At 43.6% G+C, this 21452-nt stretch overlaps 1 protein-coding gene across 1 annotated transcript in view; it reads left to right on the top strand.

Annotated features, from left to right (window-relative positions):
• LOC110840862 (regucalcin) overlaps window positions 1–17971 on the top strand; it is a 34772-nt gene extending 16801 nt beyond the window's left edge. Inside the window, exon 8 of the mRNA XM_087344594.1 lies at window positions 35–17971. The gene's annotated coding sequence lies outside the window, so the exon portion shown is untranslated. The remainder of the gene's footprint in view (window positions 1–34) is intronic.
• Window positions 17972–21452: the final 3481 nt, after the last annotated feature.

Genomic DNA, 21452 nt, shown 5'->3' on the forward strand with positions numbered 1-21452 from the left:
GTCTTCAAAGGACTTTGTACATTTTTGTTTTCAGGACTGGAACAGTTGCAGCCTGGGGCCTTTAAGGTGAGCGCAGAAGTAGTCGTAGCAGCTGGAGTGTAACAAGTAAGTGCCAGTATGACCTGGAGCTTTCCTCGCAACTAAGATTCTTCTTAGGTTGCCAGCCATGTCGTGTGGTTGAAAGGTAATCTTAAAACCTTGCATACAAACAAAACTGTCTCCACTTTGAAGGACGCTAATGCGAAATGGGTTTTGACCTCAAGAGGTCATCATTGTCAAAAAGATTATGGTTTTTAACTGAGCATAAAAGGCGAGTTCTTTACAAAATCATATTTGTGTAACACCTCACTGGATGTTTGGTGCATTATATTGAGCACTTGGCTGTTTTGTCCACCGGTCTGCTTGCCGTAGTTGCATCACCTGTGCCTGTGACCTAGATGCGTGGGTGTTACTGTTGGTTTTAAAAATGTATAGGGTGTGGAATCAGGGTGGCCAACTATTGCATAAGAAAAGTAGTGTAAGATAATGGAAAGAGCCATTTTGTTTCATGCGCACACATGCTTCCACTATTTTACTGTCTTTGCTGTGATGACTCTGGTTTAGTGCCATTTACGTAGCAGAATCAAATGAATTCATGTCCCAGGATTTAGTTCTGGTCTTCAGCACCAGATACCACAGGTGCCATAACTTGAATAAAAGTCACCCAGCTTCTTATGTCGTGCCACGCCTCACTTGAGTGAGTGAATGGAATTGAATTGAATTGGTCTGTGGAACAGGTGCATAATGAAAATATAAAACAAAGAACATTGAGATATAAATTCAAAAATATAGTCTGTATAATGCTGAAGACATTTCAGTGCAGTTATTTCTCTGAAATTTTGAATTGAATATTTGTGACACTAAAATGCTGGAAGTGATTTATTGAATTGGTGAGTTTGAAAACCGTCTCTTTCTGTACTGAGCAATTTTAGGTCTACTGCCTTTTAAGTCTTATCATGAAAGTTATTAAATTCATCTTTTAATCACATCTACTGGACGTGCTTAGGTTTGCGGTTGTTGAAATGTGACTGCACCAACAAAGCAGATATTCAGACCGCATTTATCGGATGCTGAGGCTGAGATGCAACCTGAAAGGGCTGTTCAGGAGCATAAATTTAGAAACTTATATTTATCTAAATTATATAAAATGATGCATACAAACAGAACAGTTTACGTTCTGAAAAGCATTTTGTGCCAAATGTGTTTCGACCTCATGAGGTTATCATCAGTGGCAAAAACATTAATTCTTTAGTCTGTCTATTAAAATCATACAATTCATTAGACGATTGCTTGTTATAATGCACTCTGCATAGAAAGGTCGCACTTTTTGAACACCACACTGAATGTTTGAGGATTATGTGAATTTATTTAGCTTAATGTCCACTGGCAATGCTTGTCTTCCTCAGTCGTTGATCCATTCCCGATTGCTGCAAACAAGCAGCTTGTATAAAGAAAAGTCAATCAGTTTTCATCTAGGATTTAAGATGAGCAATGGCATTTGTAATAGCCTGTAATATTCCTCTATGCGCGTGCAGTGCATTCTTCAGAGGCTCTTAATGCATGTTCGCATGTCTTGATTCACTTTGATGTATTTCCTATCTCTGACTCTCCCCTTGCAGGAATGTCTACTATGGGTACCGGGGTCCTTTCCCGGGGGTAAAGCCGGCCGAGGCTCTTAATGCATGTTTGCGTGTCTTGATTGACTTTGATGTATTTCCTATCTCTGACTCTCCCCTTGCAGGAATGTCTACAATGGGTACCGGGTTCCTTTCCCGGGGGTAAAGCCGGCCGAGGCTGTTAATGCATGTTCGCGTGTCTTGATTGACTTTGATATATTTCCTATCTCTCACTCTCCCCTTGCAGGAATGTCTACAATGGGTACCGGGTTCCTTTCCCGGGGGTAAAGCCGGCCGAGGCTCTTAATGCATGTTCGCGTGTCTTGATTGACTTTGATGTATTTCCTATCTCTGACTCTCCCCTTGGAGGAATGTGTTAATTCTTTCATGAAGCTGCAATATTCTTCTTCTTCTTGCTTGGTAACAATACACGAACAGGTGTATGAGCCTTGCTCAGGAACTCCTCCTACATAGCAAGGAGCCAGCCAATTACTAGACGCACACATTGTCTCTAGTGACCTAATGGGATCGAGTGGATATCCATGGACAATATTACTAGCACCATCATACCGGTATAACAGGGGTGCCCGCCCCCCCACATGAACTTCCCTCGGTCTGCCCATGTTTTCAATTTGCTTACCTGTGAGACCAACCGGGTGTCGACTCATTATGTCGGCCATGAAGTCATAAGTTTCCAAATCGTATTCCTGAGTGATTAATTCCGTCTGAGCGTGTGAGCGTACCATCCGAGTCGACCTTCTCTCGTTTTGTCTGCGACCGTCTTCGTTTGCGAGGCGGTCAGCTCGTGTCTGACCGGGGTTCGATCCGCGACTGGGGCAGAGGATTTTTCCTATAGCCTCTGCGTCCAGACCTGCTCTGGGGCCCACCCAGCCTCTTATTCAATGGGTAACGGGGTCTTTCACGGGGGTAAAGCCGGCCGGGGCGTGATGTTGACCACTCACCCCCATCTAGTGCCGAGGTCAAGGAAGGGAGGAGCTGTACCTCCTCTCACCCCAAGCGCCTACATGGCGCATAGCTGGACAAACTTTACTTAACTTTATTTGTGCTGTAAGAATATTCTCTGTACATCAGAGAGAAGTAATGATGAACACTTACTCTTCGGAAGCAACTAAGATCCTGTCCAAAACTGATCTAGCAGCTACTTCTTTGGCTTCATGTAAAGATTGGCCAGTGCCCGCTGTTAATGCATGTTCGCGTGTCTTGATTGACTTTGATGTATTTCCTATCTCTGACTCTCCCCTCGCAGGAATGTCTACAATGGGTACCGGGGTCCTTTCCCGGGGGTAAAGCCGGCCGAGGCTGTTAATGCATGTTTGCGTGTCTTGATTGACTTTGATGTATTTCCTATCTCTGACTCTCCCCTCGCAGGAATGTCTACAATGGGTACCGGGGTCCTTTCCCGGGGGTAAAGCCGGCCGAGGCTGTTAATGCATGTTCGCGTTTCTTGATTGACTTTGATGTATTTCCTACCTCTGACACTCCCCTTGCAGGAATGTGTTAATTCTTTCCTGAAGCTTCAATTGCTCTTCCTCATTCTGCTTCGTCACAACACAGGTACAGGAGTACATCCCTCCCTGTGTTGGGGAAACTCTGAAAACAGGTGCCGGCCAAGAATGAAATTTACAAGCTTCCTTCAGGGCCGGAATGGAATTTGGAGGTACCTTGCCAGACTTGCTAGAAAGAGAAGGAAAGACAGTCAGGACTTCCGATACACCTGGTGGTTTACTTTCACAGGTTCCCTGCGCTGAACGAATTATTCTCTGTACATCAGAGAGACGTAATGATGTTCACTTTCTCTTCGGAAGCAAGAAGCAGTTTATCCAAAATAATTTTGGCAGCTGCTTCTTTAGCTTCCTCCGATGACCCTCCATACCCCACACCTGTGAACATACAGCATGTATAAAGAAAAATCATGCACTTTTCATCTAGTAATTCAGATGAGCAATGGCATTTGTAATAGGCTGTAATATTCCTCTATGCGCGTGCAGTGCATTCTTCAGAGGCTCTTAATGCATGTTCGCGTGTCTTGATTCACTTTGATGTATTTCCTATCTCTGACTCTCCCCTTGCAGGAATGTCTACAATGGGTACCGGGTTCCTTTCCCGGGGGTAAAGCCGGCCGAGGCTCTTAATGCATGTTCGCGTGTCTTCATTGACTTTGATGTATTTCCTATCTCTGACTCTCCCCTTGCAGGAATGTCTAGAATTGGTACCGGGTTCCTTTCCCGGGGGTAAAGCCGGCCGAGGCTCTTAATGCATGTTCGCGTGTCTTCATTGACTTTGATGTATTTCCTATCTGTGACTCTCCCCTTGCAGGAATGTCTAGAATTGGTACCGGGTTCCTTTCCCGGGGGTAAAGCCGGCCGAGGCTCTTAATGCATGTTCGCGTGTCTTCATTGACTTTGATGTATTTCCTATCTCTGACTCTCCCCTTGCAGGAATGTCTAGAATTGGTACCGGGTTCCTTTCCCGGGGGTAAAGCCGGCCGAGGCTCTTAATGCATGTTCGCGTGTCTTCATTGACTTTGATGTATTTCCTATCTCTGACTCTCCCCTTGCAGGAATGTCTAGAATTGGTACCGGGTTCCTTTCCCGGGGGTAAAGCCGGCCGAGGCTCTTAATGCATGTTCGCGTGTCTTGATTGACTTTGATGTATTTCCTATCTCTGACTCTCCCCTTGCAGGAATGTCTAGAATTGGTACCGGGTTCCTTTCCCGGGGGTAAAGCCGGCCGAGGCTCTTAATGCATGTTCGCGTGTCTTCATTGACTTTGATGTATTTCCTATCTCTGACTCTCCCCTTGCAGGAATGTCTAGAATTGGTACCGGGTTCCTTTCCCGGGGGTAAAGCCTGCCGAGGCTCTTAATGCATGTTCGCGTGTCTTCATTGACTTTGATGTATTTCCTATCTGTGACTCTCCCCTTGCAGGAATGTGTTAATTGTTTCTTGATAAGTCACGTGGTCTTCTTGTTGTTGTTGATTCTGCTTAATCACCATACAGGTGTAGGTGTATAGGCCTCCCGCAGCATCACCTCCTACATAGAAAGGAGCCGGCCAATTCCTAGAGCCACACAGTGTCTCTAGCGAAATAATTGCGTTGAGCGGGATGTCAGAATTCCTAGCAAACAAAAGGACAGACAGTTATCAGGTCAAGACTTCAGATACACCTGGTGGTTTACTTTCATACTTTTACAGGTTCCCTGCGCTGAAGGAAATATTCCCTCTACATCAGAGAGAAGTAATGATGAACACTTACTATTCGGAAGCAGCAAACAGCTTCTCATAAATGAAACAAGCTGCTACACGCTTGGCTTCTTGGGAAGACTGGCCAGTGCCCGCTGTTAATGCATGTTCGCGTGTCTTGATTGACTTTGATATATTTCCTATCTCTGACACTCCCCTTGCAGGAATGTGTTAATTCTTTCTTGAGGAGTCACGTGGTCTTCCTCACTATGCAGTAATGTTTGAATGTGCGCTCATGGGTCAGATGCCCTTGGTAAGCAGGAGGTGGCCAACCTCGATAACTGCACATCAACTGCAGCGTCACGATGACGATGTCAGACTTCCTAGGAAGTAAAAGGACAGACTGTAGCCGTCCCCTTTCCTTCCACCACACGTCACACAGCTTGTTTAGTATAGTCGTCGCCTGGTTTGCTCAGATGGTTACAGCTTCTTGACGTCGGATGTGTAAAGATACAGAAAGGGATTGTTGATGATGGTGTGGGGTTGTCGGTGAGCACGAGTTTCCGACTCCCTGGGAATATACGCGAATTAGAAGGTGGAGCAGGTTTTCTGCACAAATGGACATCAAAGTCTTTCTGTGTTGCGCTGATGGACGACATTTTATTGTTCCTTAATACACGCAGGAACATATATATCTTAGGCACTATTCACGGAGGCAGTTGGATGGCTCAGGTGTTCTTTTGTTCTTTCGTATGTTTGCTAAAAACACCCCCTCTCAATCGAAGGACCAAAACTTTAGAGAGCGCCCCGCAACCACGTTCGCGCTTAAATACCCCTGCATTACGTAATTTGTTATTGAATTTGGCTTAAATGCGGCGATCTGATTCGTTCCTCCACAACGGCGGGAACGCGCCTATAAGCTGTGTTCAAAGTCAATTGGTCCATCGCAGGGATGCCATGGTCGTAATGCAGTCATCACCCCGCATCTGGAAGGGATGACACCATGTGTGGGGTGGCTTAAGTATTTTCTTTGTTGGTTTATGTTTGCCTTTTTTCTACTCCAGGCTCCCTCGGGACAGAAAGAATGTCGAGGAGGGTGACCCGCAAGTGGCCATGTGGGGCCACATTCCTTCAACTTAACATGTTTAACAAAGCCAAAATTAAGAATTCGGTCTAATTTAGGTGATGTAAGGCGTTCCAAAAATCATTTAATTACACCTTCTTCGGTTTTTTAATAAGCCAGATCAACATGCCGAAGCCTGGTTTACCTTTCATCTCAAGGCCCAGTCCGTTCGGGAATTGAACCACAGACCTGGACTGGCACAAGACAGTTATCAGGTCAGGACTTCACATACACCTGGTGGTTTACTTTCATACTTTTACAGGTTTCCTGTGTGAAAGAAATATTCTTCATCTTGCTTTGTCACTACACAGTAATGCCTGAACTTGCGTTCGCGAGTGAGTTTTCCTTGATAAGTAGGAGCCGGCCAATGTTTTCATGGCAATGAGTTTCCTAATTAAAACGTATTTGAATATAAAAAGCCTGTGACGCTGTATTTAAGTCGCGGACCGGGTAGCGAGGCTCCGTTGAAATGTGCGTTTTGGGGTCGCTCTTGTGTACAATTCCATGTAGACAGTGAATACAGAAATCAGATTTATTGGTGACATTTGAGGTTCTGACGGCGCTGAAGACGTAGCTTAGTCATCGCACTGTTGAGCCGTGTATGGCTTAAGACTCGATTGTACCGGGGAAGAAGTCGTGGTGGACTGCATCAGCACGTGCCAATTGTGCCTGTTGCCATGGTAGCAGCAGACGTTCCAATTTTCACGAAAGAGCAACACCAGGCAGGCCAGTGGCGGCACACTTAGATGTAGAACCGACAAGCCTGGGGCACGGAATGTGTTATAATAGTTTTGATCGGTGTATCTAGCTTAATGTTATCCAGTTTCCTCACACAAGAGACATATTCCAAGTATTACGTCTTTATTAGTGCGATTTACTTCTCGGATGGAATGTGCCTGAATTAAAACTCGATGTCCGTACCCTGAACAAGGTTTCAGGAATGTAAATTTGCCTAACCCGTTAGTGGTTACGTCTGCAGGATCGGGCTCTGGACAAATAACTGTGATGCGTATGGAGGTGCTACATACACCCAAACGTCCTCAATGTCTTGCAATTCAGTTCCGGTATTCCAGAATCGTTGAATTGAAGGAAAGTCTTACTTCACAGTCTGCAACTGAATGGAAGATCTTGCTTACTCACTCGAGGTTGCAATGACCGGTATAATATTGTCTCCTTTTGTCTGTCAGTACAAATTCCTCCTCAGGTCGAGTGAATGTGACCTTAGCAGTCGACCCGTTTGTCCTATTGGGGAAAGGGTGCACATGATTTGCGAACATCGCTTAAATGAGAAGATTAAGATAGCTTAATGACATACGCGAAGTAAGTGTCTTGAATAAACACGCCAAAATCAATTATGTTAAGAAGTTGGAAGGAATACTCGGTCTCTGACTACCCTTCATGACTGTTGGATCTGAGCTGGTGAAATTAATTGAGGCTGTAATATTCCGCTATGCGCGTGCGGTGCATTCTTCAGAGGCTCTTAATGTCCTAGAACTGTGTTTAATTAATTGTACTTTTTCCTATCTCTGACACTCCCCTCGAAGGAATGTGTTCATTGTTTCCTGAAGCTTCAAATATTCTGCTTCATTTTGCTTTGTCACAACACAGGTACAGGAGTACATCCCTCCCTGTGTTGGGGAAACTCTGAAAACAGGTGCCGGCCAAGAAAGATATTTGCATGCTTCCTTCAGGGCCGGAATGGAGTTGGAAGGTATCTTGCCGGACTTCCCCTTGCAGGAATGTCTACAATGGGTACCGGGGTCCTTTCCCGGGGGTAAAGCCGGCCGAGGCTCTTAATGCATGTTCGCGTGTCTTGATTGACTTTGATGTATTTCCTATCTCTGACACTCCCCTTGCAGGAATGTCTACAATCAGTACCGGGTTCCTTTCCCGGGGGTAAAGTCGGCCGAGGCTCTTAATGCATGTTCGCGTGTCTCGATTGACTTTGATGTATTTCCTATCTCTGACACTCCCCTTGCAGGAATGTCTACAATCAGTACCGGGTTCCTTTCCCGGGGGTAAAGTCGGCCGAGGCTCTTAATGTATGTTCGCGTGTCTTCATTGACTTTGATGTATTTCCTATCTCTGACTCTCCCCTTGCAGGAATGTCTACAATGGGTACCGGGTTCCTTTCCCGGGGGTAAAGCCGGCCGAGGCTCTTAATGCATGTTCGCGTGTCTCGATTGACTTTGATGTATTTCCTATCTCTGACTCTCCCCTTGCAGGAATGTCTACTATGGGTACCGGGGTCCTTTCCCGGGGGTAAAGCCGGCCGAGGCTCTTAATGCATGTTCGCGTGTCTCGATTGACTTTGATGTATTTCCTATCTCTGACTCTCCCCTTGCAGGAATGTCTACTATGGGTACCGGGGTCCTTTCCCGGGGGTAAAGCCGGCCGAGGCTCTTAATGCATGTTCGCGTGTCTCGATTGACTTTGATGTATTTCCTATCTCTGACACTCCCCTTGCAGGAATGTCTACAATCAGTACCGGGTTCCTTTCCCGGGGGTAAAGTCGGCCGAGGCTCTTAATGTATGTTCGCGTGTCTTCATTGACTTTGATGTATTTCCTATCTCTGACTCTCCCCTTGCAGGAATGTCTACAATGGGTACCGGGGTCCTTTCCCGGGGGTAAAGCCTGCCGAGGCTCTTAATGCATGTTCGCGTGTCTCGATTGACTTTGATGTATTTCCTATCTCTGACTCTCCCCTTGCAGGAATGTCTACTATGGGTACCGGGTTCCTTTCCCGGGGGTAAAGCCTGCCGAGGCTCTTAATGCATGTTCGCGTGTCTCGATTGACTTTGATGTATTTCCTATCTCTGACTCTCCCCTTGCAGGAATGTCTACTATGGGTACCGGGTTCCTTTCCCGGGGGTAAAGCCTGCCGAGGCTCTTAATGCATGTTCGCGTGTCTTGATTGACTTTGATGTATTTCCTATCTCTGACTCTCCCCTTGCAGGAATGTCTACTATGGGTACCGGGTTCCTTTCCCGGGGGTAAAGCCTGCCGAGGCTCTTAATGCATGTTCGCGTGTCTCGATTGACTTTGATGTATTTCCTATCTCTGACTCTCCCCTTGCAGGAATGTCTACTATGGGTACCGGGTTCCTTTCCCGGGGGTAAAGCCTGCCGAGGCTCTTAATGCATGTTCGCGTGTCTCGATTGACTTTGATGTATTTCCTATCTCTGACTCTCCCCTTGCAGGAATGTCTACAATGGGTACCTGGGTCCTTTCCCGGGGGTAAAGCCTGCCGAGGCTCTTAATGCATGTTCGCGTGTCTCGATTGACTTTGATGTATTTCCTATCTCTGACTCTCCCCTTGCAGGAATGTCTACTATGGGTACCGGGTTCCTTTCCCGGGGGTAAAGCCTGCCGAGGCTCTTAATGCATGTTCGCGTGTCTCGATTGACTTTGATGTATTTCCTATCTCTGACTCTCCCCTTGCAGGAATGTCTACTATGGGTACCGGGTTCCTTTCCCGGGGGTAAAGCCTGCCGAGGCTCTTAATGCATGTTCGCGTGTCTCGATTGACTTTGATGTATTTCCTATCTCTGACTCTCCCCTTGCAGGAATGTCTACAATGGGTACCTGGGTCCTTTCCCGGGGGTAAAGCCTGCCGAGGCTCTTAATGCATGTTCGCGTGTCTCGATTGACTTTGATGTATTTCCTATCTCTGACTCTCCCCTTGCAGGAATGTCTACTATGGGTACCGGGTTCCTTTCCCGGGGGTAAAGCCTGCCGAGGCTCTTAATGCATGTTCGCGTGTCTCGATTGACTTTGATGTATTTCCTATCTCTGACTCTCCCCTTGCAGGAATGTCTACAATGGGTACCTGGGTCCTTTCCCGGGGGTAAAGCCTGCCGAGGCTCTTAATGCATGTTCGCGTGTCTCGATTGACTTTGATGTATTTCCTATCTCTGACTCTCCCCTTGCAGGAATGTCTACAATGGGTACCTGGGTCCTTTCCCGGGGGTAAAGCCTGCCGAGGCTCTTAATGCATGTTCGCGTGTCTCGATTGACTTTGATGTATTTCCTATCTCTGACTCTCCCCTTGCAGGAATGTCTACTATGGGTACCGGGTTCCTTTCCCGGGGGTAAAGCCTGCCGAGGCTCTTAATGCATGTTCGCGTGTCTCGATTGACTTTGATGTATTTCCTATCTCTGACTCTCCCCTTGCAGGAATGTCTACAATGGGTACCTGGGTCCTTTCCCGGGGGTAAAGCCTGCCGAGGCTCTTAATGCATGTTCGCGTGTCTCGATTGACTTTGATGTATTTCCTATCTCTGACTCTCCCCTTGCAGGAATGTCTACTATGGGTACCGGGTTCCTTTCCCGGGGGTAAAGCCTGCCGAGGCTCTTAATGCATGTTCGCGTGTCTCGATTGACTTTGATGTATTTCCTATCTCTGACTCTCCCCTTGCAGGAATGTCTACAATGGGTACCTGGGTCCTTTCCCGGGGGTAAAGCCGGCCGAGGCTCTTAATGCATGTTCGCGTGTCTCGATTGACTTTGATGTATTTCCTATCTCTGACACTCCCCTTGCAGGAATGTCTACAATGGGTACCTGGGTCCTTTCCCGGGGGTAAAGCCGGCCGAGGCTCTTAATGCATGTTCGCGTGTCTCGATTGACTTTGATGTATTTCCTATCTCTGACTCTCCCCTTGCAGGAATGTCTACAATGGGTACCGGGGTCCTTTCCCGGGGGTAAAGCCGGCCGAGGCTCTTAATGCATGTTCGCGTGTCTCGATTGACTTTGATGTATTTCCTATCTCTGACACTCCCCTTGCAGGAATGTGTTAATTGTTTCTTGAAGCTTCATGTATCCTTGTTGTTTGGTCGCAACAAAGTAAAAGTGTATCGGCCTTCTTCTTGGAGTCCTCCTTCATAAGATGGAGACGGCCAATTTCGAGAGACACATATCGACTCCAGTGACCTAATGGGATCGAGTGGGATATCACCCCGTCCAAGGTTAAGTAGAAATGTCTCTTCCCAATGTCGATTATGACGTACTTCGTACTGGAGGAACAGAATGGGCGTGCGAGCAATGAACCCAGAACCCTAAGACCACGTGTCACTTACGTGGAGAAAGGCGGCTAAGTCTACTACTGCCAAAACGCAGTAGAAGGCGGGGTGGGTCCCCTCTTAACCACTTGAGCCATTTGTGCTGTAATGTGAAAGTGCAAATATTTTAATCGCTGTGATCAAGATCTGCACTTGCGTGTCCTGATTCATGATTTATGCGTCACTTAGGGACACTGTAGCTCCCTGCGTGGGATATTTACCTTGGAATAATATTTGGATCTGACGATAATAAGTTCTTTAATTATCGAGTTGATAGGAAACGCTCTTTCAGCTTACAACGGGGAATAGCCCGGAGGAAAATCCGGTTTTCTAGACGAGTTTCTGCCGACATTCAGACCGGAGTCATTTTGATTTGCTAAAATTTCTCTCCGTGTGTGTGTGTGTTTTAAGGGCAAAAACGCAGTCGAATGCCTGCATGCCTCATTCTCGCTTGTAGCGGAAATGCCTTTGGAGTTATTTACGTGAATGTTTGCTTTATTTATGCTTCCACAGAATTTCTTGGTTTTTAGAAGAAATGAACTAACCTTCTGCATAAATACGTCTCTCCCATCTCTACCAGAGTTGCAGGCACATTCTTCGAAATGAAATAAAGTAATTTATGTATTATTCTTTCTTAAAAGAGGGGTATAGACTTACGAAGAAGTGAGCCCACCAAACTTGTCTGTTCTACGGTGATCCGTGGTTGCGTTGTCTGTGGCTGGATTGTGAACTTCAATATTGCGTGGGTAATACTGTCACCACGGGGCTTGCTTAACAAAACGTCTCGTTTGTGCCTGTGCGTAACAGACATTTTCATGCACTTATGTAGACAAAATGTACCAGAAATTAAATTAAATTTACAGCACCTGCAATAAGTGCGTTGCAAGGCATAAAAACAAAAATGATGAACACAACTTGTAGTACAATTATCTGAACCTTTAACCAGTAAACAACTTGTCAACAATAACTTTAGCTGCCCTATTTTTGGCTTCTTGTTATGAAGATCCATACCTCACGCACCTGCTGTTGTAGTCCGATTTTCGCGATTCTTCTGTCTTCGTACCATCCGAGTCGACCTTCTCTCGTTTTTTCTGCGACCGTCTTCGTTTGCGAGGCGGTCAGCTCGTGTCTGACCGGGGTTCGATCCGCGACTGGGGCAGAGGATTTTTCCTGTAGCCTCTGCGTCCAGACCTGCTCTGGGGCCCACCCAGCCTCTTATTCAATGGGTAACGGGGTCTTTCACGGGGGTAAAGCCGGCCGGGGGTGATGCTGACCACTCACCCCCATCTAGTGCCGAGGTCAAGGAAGGGAGGAGCTACACCTCCTCTCACCCCAAGCGCCTACATGGCGCATAGCATGACAAACTTTACTTAACTTTACTTGTGCTGAAAGAAATATTCTTCATCTTGCTTTGTCACAACTCAGTAATGTTTGAACTTGCGTTCGCGAGTGAGTTGTCCTTGAGAAGTAGGAGCCGGCCAATGTTTTCATGGCGATGAGTTTATTTATGTATAATTGTTTCTTCAAAGTGGGCGTATAGACTTATGAAGAAGTGAGCCCACGAAACTTGTCTGCGCGTTGTATCATCCATGAATGCAGATGTGAGTTCAATTGAAGGACCATAAGAATTGCATTCATTGTCTCTCTCTTGATTTCATTTTATCCTTGAGAGTGACCAGTCGACCGAGGCTGTGGTGCCTCTGTACGTCTTTGGTTGCTGAGCGTGTCCTGTCTCTTGATTGGAGCGGTGGCTTCAGTTGTCGAAACTAGGTCCTTGGTTCGATGGCGCTGAAGCACTTTGTTGAGAAATGTTACAACGTCCGGTGTGTTTCTCGGTTGCGCAACGACCGATGGTCTTTGCCCCTGAATCGGAAAGTGGTGTCGAATTGCCTCTAAGATTTCATTGTCGGTCGTATGATCTAAACTTTTAGTCTTGATGACGTATCATCAATTGGTCGTCGTAGCTCACTAGATTATCCTCGAGGCACCGGTCTTAATAAATAAACACGGACCTTATATTGGCATGACGCGTTCCAATATTGTAGAAAATATGCGTCTTTGAATTCCTTGACATTCCAGACGCCCGTATAGTGACAGAGGTCCCTTTCAAACATTTAAGCGCGGTAAAGAATGGCATATGAGGGAGTATAATGTCAAGGATTCTGAATGGGCCTTCGCATTCTGCCCCTGCACATGATTGTTTATCAGTTCACACCTCTCCTCCATACTTACATCGCAGACATCACAGTCTGACCAGATGTGTGAAGCTCTGTACTCGCCTCCACGTGATATTTTATTTGTAAGCCTCTGGACCGTGTGGTTACATCAGTGAATCCACCCTCCCCGTAAGAGTTCGCGTCGTATTGTCCACACAGGACAACACATCGTCACAGTAACTGAAAAGGAAGATAAGAAATGAGGTGGAAACATATTTCTTTGAATTTTGCACTTCGCACTACTGATCCCAGGGCAAGTCAGAAATTGCTTTTCTGTGTAGTTTAATTTAATCACACCATAAATTTCGCTTTCGTGCAGGAGTTTCCCGCACTGCAATTCCAAATCTGAATTTTCGTCTGTCTCTACGTCTGCACCCTCACACACAACTTTAATGCCCTCAGTTGTCGTTCTGGACGCACTGACTGGCCTGTTTTGTTTGGACTTAACAGTCGTCGACCCAGAGTCTGACATCCTTGTCCGCGCTCACTTTAACTCCTTGTGAGTGCTGCTGGGGTCACTCGCCGCCTTGGAAGTTCCTCGATTTTTCGTGGCCCCGCAAACGACTATTAGCGCATTAATAGACATACGCAAATTGCTACTGAACAACCATTAATAATAATTCTTGGAACACCATAATGTCCAGCAGTTTTCGATGGCGGCACACGCTTTATGGCATTACGAAAATAGAAATAATAATTCAAGGTCGGCGCGATGTTTCACACCCGTAACAGGGTATGGGGGATTGGCAGATACAAGTTTCATGATCATTCTCGGTATACTTTACGACCTTTCGTAGTCCAGTTCTCTTCTACGGTAGCCAGTCTAGTTGAATAATGCCAGAAGCAACAGAGAAGAGACTCCAAGTCACAAATATCCATTTCTTGGACCTTCTTTCTAATTAATAGCATGTAACGTATCTTAACTATGTCTTCTTACTCTGTTGAGTTTGCAATAATAAATGTTTATGCCATTTTGAACAGTGGACCATTATGACAGCCATAGGTAGAAAGCCAATTTACAACTCAGTTGGACTTGTTTAAAAGCAATTTGTGGTGTGATTAACCCTTATGGATGCACTGCCCCTCCGTGAAAGTCTTCCTGCTGAAATAATCGCCTTTACAGGAAACAGAATTCACATAGGTTTCACTTTTTCCACATCATTTATTTGTGGGAAAGAGTGGTCTACGTAAATATGTTTTGTGACTGAATTCTAGTCTGCACCATTTTTAATTATCCAACTTGTAATGTAGCCTATGCAACATAGTGGCCGCCACTTTAAAGAACTTCCATACTTTGACTATTATTGCATTAGCATGTAGTTGTGTACACTTTCCAATCTTGTACACAAATGGATTAGGCACTACACATTCTCCGTTGATTGCAAATTTACTTTCCTTCATGTGCTCACAACTTTTTTCAGTGGAACCAAAATTAGATTTGTATATTCACAGACGTGCCTCTGAAGTTGGCCGATGGATACCATGAGTTGTACCAAGTGCGAGAGTTGCAACTCGCCAAAATCATAGGACTGATTCCTACTTTGTCGATATTGTTAATCGCACTGGTTCCTTATTTTGTAGTTACCACAGACAGACATTAAATTTTCTTAGATCCCACTAACATAAGCAAATGCAGCGGTGAGGCATAAGCCTCGTGTCCCGCAGGTTTTGTTCTTGTTTCAGCCTCCCAGCAGCGCTGTTTCCGAGAAGAAGTGGCGTAGCCATGGAACTTTGCGATCGTGAAGGTCTGGGGGCGCAGCGGTCACCAGCCAACATTCCTGGATATTTTCTGTTTCAGAGGAATAAAGGAACTTGCAAAGAGTTGCTGAGGAAGTGTCTTGAGAGTACAGACTGCTGTGGCAACAGTTTCAAGTACAGGCATTCTGAAAAGTTAGTTGCAGTTGAAAGTCTTATTCGCTGCACTATGGCCTGTTACCGAGGGCTGAGGAATCATGGGGTAATTTGAAGTTATAAGATGGCTGTCTTCTGAGTTTAGCACCATGTAACTCGTCGCCGTGGTGATGGAGGCAGCAAGGACCTCTGAAACACTAAGAAACTTCTACCAGACTACACGGTGCTGCAACTCAGAAGACAGCCATCATTGGACTCACTGCTGGAAGAACCTTAAATATAAGTTTAGGTTACTTTTTATGATAATACTTATCGACAATCTCCTCAAATTTATTAATATACTTTTGGCTTTAGAGTCAGATAAAGAGTGAAATCCTTCCCCGGCCAATACTCCGTTCCACTCTCTTGCTTCCCTCCGCATCTTGACCGCCCAACTCCCGTGAGTACCACAAGATGGACTCCTTGAGGCCCTCAAAAGGGTTGCCTTTCGGAACTCTCTCTCCAGCTCTCGCGCTCACGACAACTTGCCCAAGCCCTCCTATTGGTTGCCACCCCCTGCCTGATTCTGACACTGGTTAGTATTTAGCTATTCCTTTTAATGTCCTGTTCCTATAAATCTAGCGCTTTCCTCTCGCATGGCTCATTCATTGCCCTGATGATGAAGGCAGCATGGACCTCTGAAACGTTGGTGGACATCTACCAGACAACCCAGAAGGCAGCAATCTTCAGACTCACTGCCATGAAAACCTCAAATCCCACATAGTCTACCAGAACACTGGCAGAATATTGACTGTAGAAATTAATGTGTTTGCCTTGACAAACTCACTGCACAACTGTTATCACTATGAGTACTTTGCCATCTAGTGAGGGCAAAATTATCACAAACTTATCCTACAGTCAGTGTCAGCCATCAGTGGATTTCAAGAGAGGAATTTTATACACTCAGCAGTTCATTATCACTAATTAATTTGGCAAAAGCTTTGTGGATTTCAGTTTAAAGATGTCTGTTCAGGATTTACAAATGAAACTGAAAGCCTTAAACCGTCAAGTTCTGGATGAAAGTTTCCATCGTTTTAATGTGTACTGTACCAGTTACCAATCTGTGTTATATAGGAGTGTATAAGTGTACAGTAGATGGAGGGGTGAAGGCATCAGCAGACGTCAACTTGGATGAGCCAAGCACTCACCTGAGATGAAGAAGCAGGAACCGCTGTAAGCCAAGATGGAACAGAACCAGCTTTTTGTGGGCCATTCATATTTCTTGCCTCAGCCTTCCAGAACAAAACTGTGGAACAAAGGAGACTCTTAAGTCACACTAAGATTGAGTGTTTCTTTGGTGACGAAACTATTACCTGGTGTGTATGAACTTTGTGTTTCAGCAGAAACTGAGAGTGAGATGTAAAGAGTAATTCATGTGTAATTTTATGTTCAGTTCAGTTTCTTACTTCTTATGCCACGTGATCAAAAATTCACGCAAGAAAACCCACTGAGGTCACATCATGTAAGCTGGTCTGTTGTGTAGGTGCAAAGATGTCTTTTTCATAAGTGTAACGAGTGTTTGTCATCAAACACCATATGGCATCTCGCTTGAACTTAACTCTCCAGAATGATACATTTTCTGATTCTCCTGTGCCAAACAAATCGAGAATGTTGTCTCATGAACCGATTCTATAGCAAAGTTGCACCTCACTGGCTTTTTCAGACATGTTTTAAAGAATGAATGCGTGAATTTCTGAGCACAGTGGACATTTCTGACACACAATATAAGTGTTTTTGTTTTCTGATTTCAATGTGTTTATTTTTAGACCATATGTCAGGAACAGGTTGCTTGACTTTTTGATCACTCTGTATTTCCTAATTTCATATGTCACTTGGCCACACATTTAAATCAATGCCATTTAAAAAAGTGTGTTAATGTAGGAAGTTGTTTATGACAAAGGAAAAGTGTGTTCACATTAGTGAGAATGTTGACCAGGAGCTGTCAGGGCAAGCAGAATGTTGGCCGTAATTAGAGTTTTGGAGATTTATTAACATTGTAACTTTATCTAAATCTGAAATTATTCCATTGGTTTACTATTTCGCTACTGAAACCCAAGAGAATGCTTCTGAATGAGTGTGATTGGCCTCTGGCGCGGTGTAAAAAACCCGTAAGCCAAGAAGATGTTACATGGCCTCTGGCGTGGTGTGAAAACCCGTAAGCCAACAAGAGATAAATAGAAAAGACTGTGTTGTATCTTGGTTGTGTGAAAGAGAGTGTGATACAAAAATCAGACTGTCTGACTTTGTAGTACTAAGATGTATCATGACTTTGTATGGTAAATGCTATTGTATAGTTTCATTTGGTTGAAAAATTAGGAATTAGGGGGAAGACACATTCCTGTTACTCACATGTTAGGCATTTGTTTTTTTGCCCCAAGGAGTCACATTTATTTCAGAACAGGATGTAGAAGCCACACCCCAGGCAGTGCTTACATGCTCAGCATTCTCACACCCTGACCAAACTGTTGTCACGTTTGGCTAAGGTTTACTCAGTTCTTTCCTTTGTGTGAGGTGATGTGGGAACTGCACTTGCAGCAGAATCCTAACACCAAAATTTGTGCTGAAGAACCCCATTTCAGTTTGTCTTATGCCTGGTAATGTTGGCTGACAATTAAGTTGTTGCTCATGTTTGAATTGCTACCCCTCTAAAGAGGGGGCATACATTTAAAGTTGTAAAATACATGATAGATCTGTTTTGTGTTAATTTTGGGAAAACATTAATGGGAGTCTATCAGCACATTCAGTCTACAGAAGGAAACGATCAGTAGCCATAAATTGTAAGTGGTTATAGAAGTTTGTATTGTACAATAAACCAGTTCCTATGTATGGGCTTGTACACTTTCTCTGATCCTTACTGTCAAAGCTCCTAAGGTATATTAGGTTTCCCATATTTTTCATTCAACATTTCAAGCTTTCGAGGATCTTTAAGGGCTCTCATAGATTCAAAGGTTTGATAATTTTGTTGGTTAATCAGAGCACTTGAAATAAATTGTTTCTTTGTTCCAGTACCATAAAGTCAGAAGAGGTATAGTACATTGATCTGAATCATTCAAACAAAGATTTCTTTGAAACAGGAAGTCAGAATGATGTTCATAAGAACATAAAACATGCTAATGGTAAGAAAGTTAAAACTTCCTGGCCACCACACAAAGAAGGTCCTGGAGGTAAGACTTACAGTGCAGTCATACCATTTTAATCATCGGAAGCTGTCGTATATTGTGGTGTGGTCCAGAGAATGAGTAGAGAGAGCTATTTGAGCTCTGAATTATGACAGGCTATGGACAGAAGGAAGCCAGGATGCCTTACCTCATCATCCTGTGGATTAGATTAATTTTTATGCAAGTGGTGCTCAGAGGTCTTTCCCCTCAGAGCATAAAGTTGGCTGTGCGTGCACCTAGGAACAAGTTACACCACCAGACCTACACACTGACATATTCTTGTTAGAGTGAGGAGATAACATTACTATTTCATAGAGAATATGACTTCAGGGATTAAATTATTTGATCAGTTATTAGGCAGTGCCTGACATAGATAATATTCTCAAACACCTTTAGAGATACAGAAAATTACGTGTATTATGGAAACTGTTGGGAAAGATTGGATTTAGCTATTCTAATGTCTTGTTACCCTCTGTTCCTCAGTGTGGATGCTGTACTGTGTTTGTGATAGTAATTCCTTAAAAATGACTGGATGTTCCCTGTACTCCCAGATTCAATTTCCAGTTTTATTTATTTATTTTGTATCCAAATATTATTTCAAAGTAGAAATCATTAAATAGAATAATATTAATAACATTGAGATAAAAAAGGAGGTGGGGTAAAATTTAATATAGAATAAATATAAAAGTAAATTTACAACATATATACAAAACTATATTTGAATCCAATATCAGGCATGAAGAATGGCAGTGTCTGTACATGTAGCCAAATCTTGGCTTGTGCAGGGAGAATCTAAGATGGAGGAAGCCAGGAGGTGACCACAGGAACACTGGTCTCGCACACAAGAATATCCCCACCTCATTAGGTTTGCCGCACATCTGCCAGTATAGGTACGGAGTCTGTTCAAAGTTTTCCAGGTAGGCCAGTCTAATTCAGAACCTGGAGGAAGGATTTCCTTGGGCTCTAGGCCTGGTGTCTGTTTCACTTCTTATTTTCCATAGCTTGGTTCTTTCATCTTTCTGTTTCCCCTGGAGTGGCGAGGTTCTGGCAAGGAAATTCCTTCTAGATTTGAGTCCTTGGTTTGGGAGAATTTGCCCATTTCCAGTAAGGTAGATTGTATTCTTGCCATCGACACCTTTCACTTAAAAACAGATAATTGCAGTATTTCTCCATACAGCTGAGTTTATTTTACAAGCTTTCAAACAGTTTTGATTTCATGTCATTGTTAATTTTATAAAACTAAAGTTATTACAACCACAGTAATGTTTTTGTTGTTTTGTTAAATTGTGTATGGTTTGAATGATGGAACAGCATACCTTCGCACAGTAATGTGATTTAACATTATAGGCCTGCATATACAAAATGTTTATATATAGTTTTTCTATGTGTGTATGCATGAGTGTTCCTAAGCAGCAGAAAGTTTCTGCCCCTCTTGTTTCGGCTAATTCCCAAATCATGTGAGGGCTGGAGGGGAGGAAGTTGTAATTCAAGAGTACTTGGAGGGACTGAGTGAAGTCAAAACAGTGTTTTTGATCTTGATCATTGCAATGATCAAGATCCAAACTGTATGTACCTGTCATCTGACAAAATGTTGGGTGGAAGTATATGACTATTCACAAACTGTCCTGTCAAGTAAGTGCGATGGTTTCTCATTTATTATATGAGGCAAAAATTAAATGATTAAATATGCTGAAGTGTAATTCTTTGATTTGGAATCAGCAGTAATAATGATACAACATACTTTATACTCACTTTGAGTATGCAGTAAGTGAATACATTCTGTTTTGAAATCCTCCCTGGAAGACCATTTGGAATACATATAAACATTAAAATTGATCATGAAGGAATAGGCAGTCCATTGTAAATTTCTTGATTGAGTAATTGAGTTTTATCCACTGCTCAAGGAAATCCATGCACAATGGAGTTAATTACTTGGCTCTAATCTGTGGTAGCAACTCCTAAAGGAAAAGTTAACATGAGTATCAAAATCTTCCCATATTTATGAGCACATAATTCCTTTTAATCAAAAAAAAGTTATCAAATCACTGACCCTTCTGGACCAATCACAAAGTGGCTACTGATTCAGCTGAACCAGTACTAAAGTGTGTTTTGCTGTTAAAGACTCATGGAATAAGGGGCTTCTTTCTGTTTGAAAAGTTAGCTACGCACAAAATAACTCACTAAGATAGCATCACTTTCCTTTGCAATGATTCGTGGATCTTTGAGATTAGCCGTGTCAAACACAACTTATATGAGATTCTCATTTAGGTGATCTTGGAAATTTGCAGCGCAGACAAGGTTTGAAATGTGGGGAGCTGATCGGAGAAACAGTAAACGCATGGTTTCTGGACTATCTTGTGTATTTCAATTCTCCAATCTGAATTGCAGGAAACAGCACTTGAAGACAATGGATTCTGGAAGCTGGCCTGCTCTTTAATGTTCTGAGTTATTTCTTTACATTGCTCAGAGAATACAATGTATTTGGACATACATTCTTCTTGAAGTTAAGCAATAATACTCTGTGAGTCCTCCATTAATCAGAAATTCTGTATTTATGATATAAACAGTGTGGAAAGGAATGCAAATACATAAAAAAAATCATAATGGCCGTAGTCATGGATCAAAATGTAGTACATGCAATTTCTTGATGCTATGAAGAAATACAGAATATTTGCTTTGTGCAACATTTAGGGACTGAGAACTCTAAAGCTTTCCAAAAAGTGGAAGACGGGCAAGTGTGTGCTTATGAAATAATAATACTGTCAGTGTGCCCCCTTTCAAATTTTGGTCAGCTGATTGATTTTTACGAAACTTCGCATGAACATTATGCCAGTGAAGGCCATCTCAACCTCTTATCGTTTAATTTATTATAATCAGTAATAATATGACAAACACTTGTGAGGCAGAAACAACACAAGTGCCACTTAAAATGAGACAAATTATGTAACATATCTGAAAAATATGTAAAATTTGAGGTTTTCACAGCGGTGAGTCTGAAGATTTCTGTCTTCTAGAACATCGACCAGACCACACGGCGTAACAACCCAGAAGACAGAAATCTTCTTCTTTTTAATGTGTTTTGACAAAATTTTATATTTTCAAGTAAAGATGCCAGTTGTGTGTATTGCCCTAAAAAGCACTGATAGTAA

This window comes from Zootermopsis nevadensis, unplaced genomic scaffold (assembly GCF_977971745.1).
Source record: "Zootermopsis nevadensis isolate Lab colony 2312 unplaced genomic scaffold, Znev_1.0 Znev_ptg000007l, whole genome shotgun sequence".
In the NCBI taxonomy this organism is placed as follows: Eukaryota; Metazoa; Arthropoda; class Insecta; order Blattodea; family Termopsidae; genus Zootermopsis; species Zootermopsis nevadensis.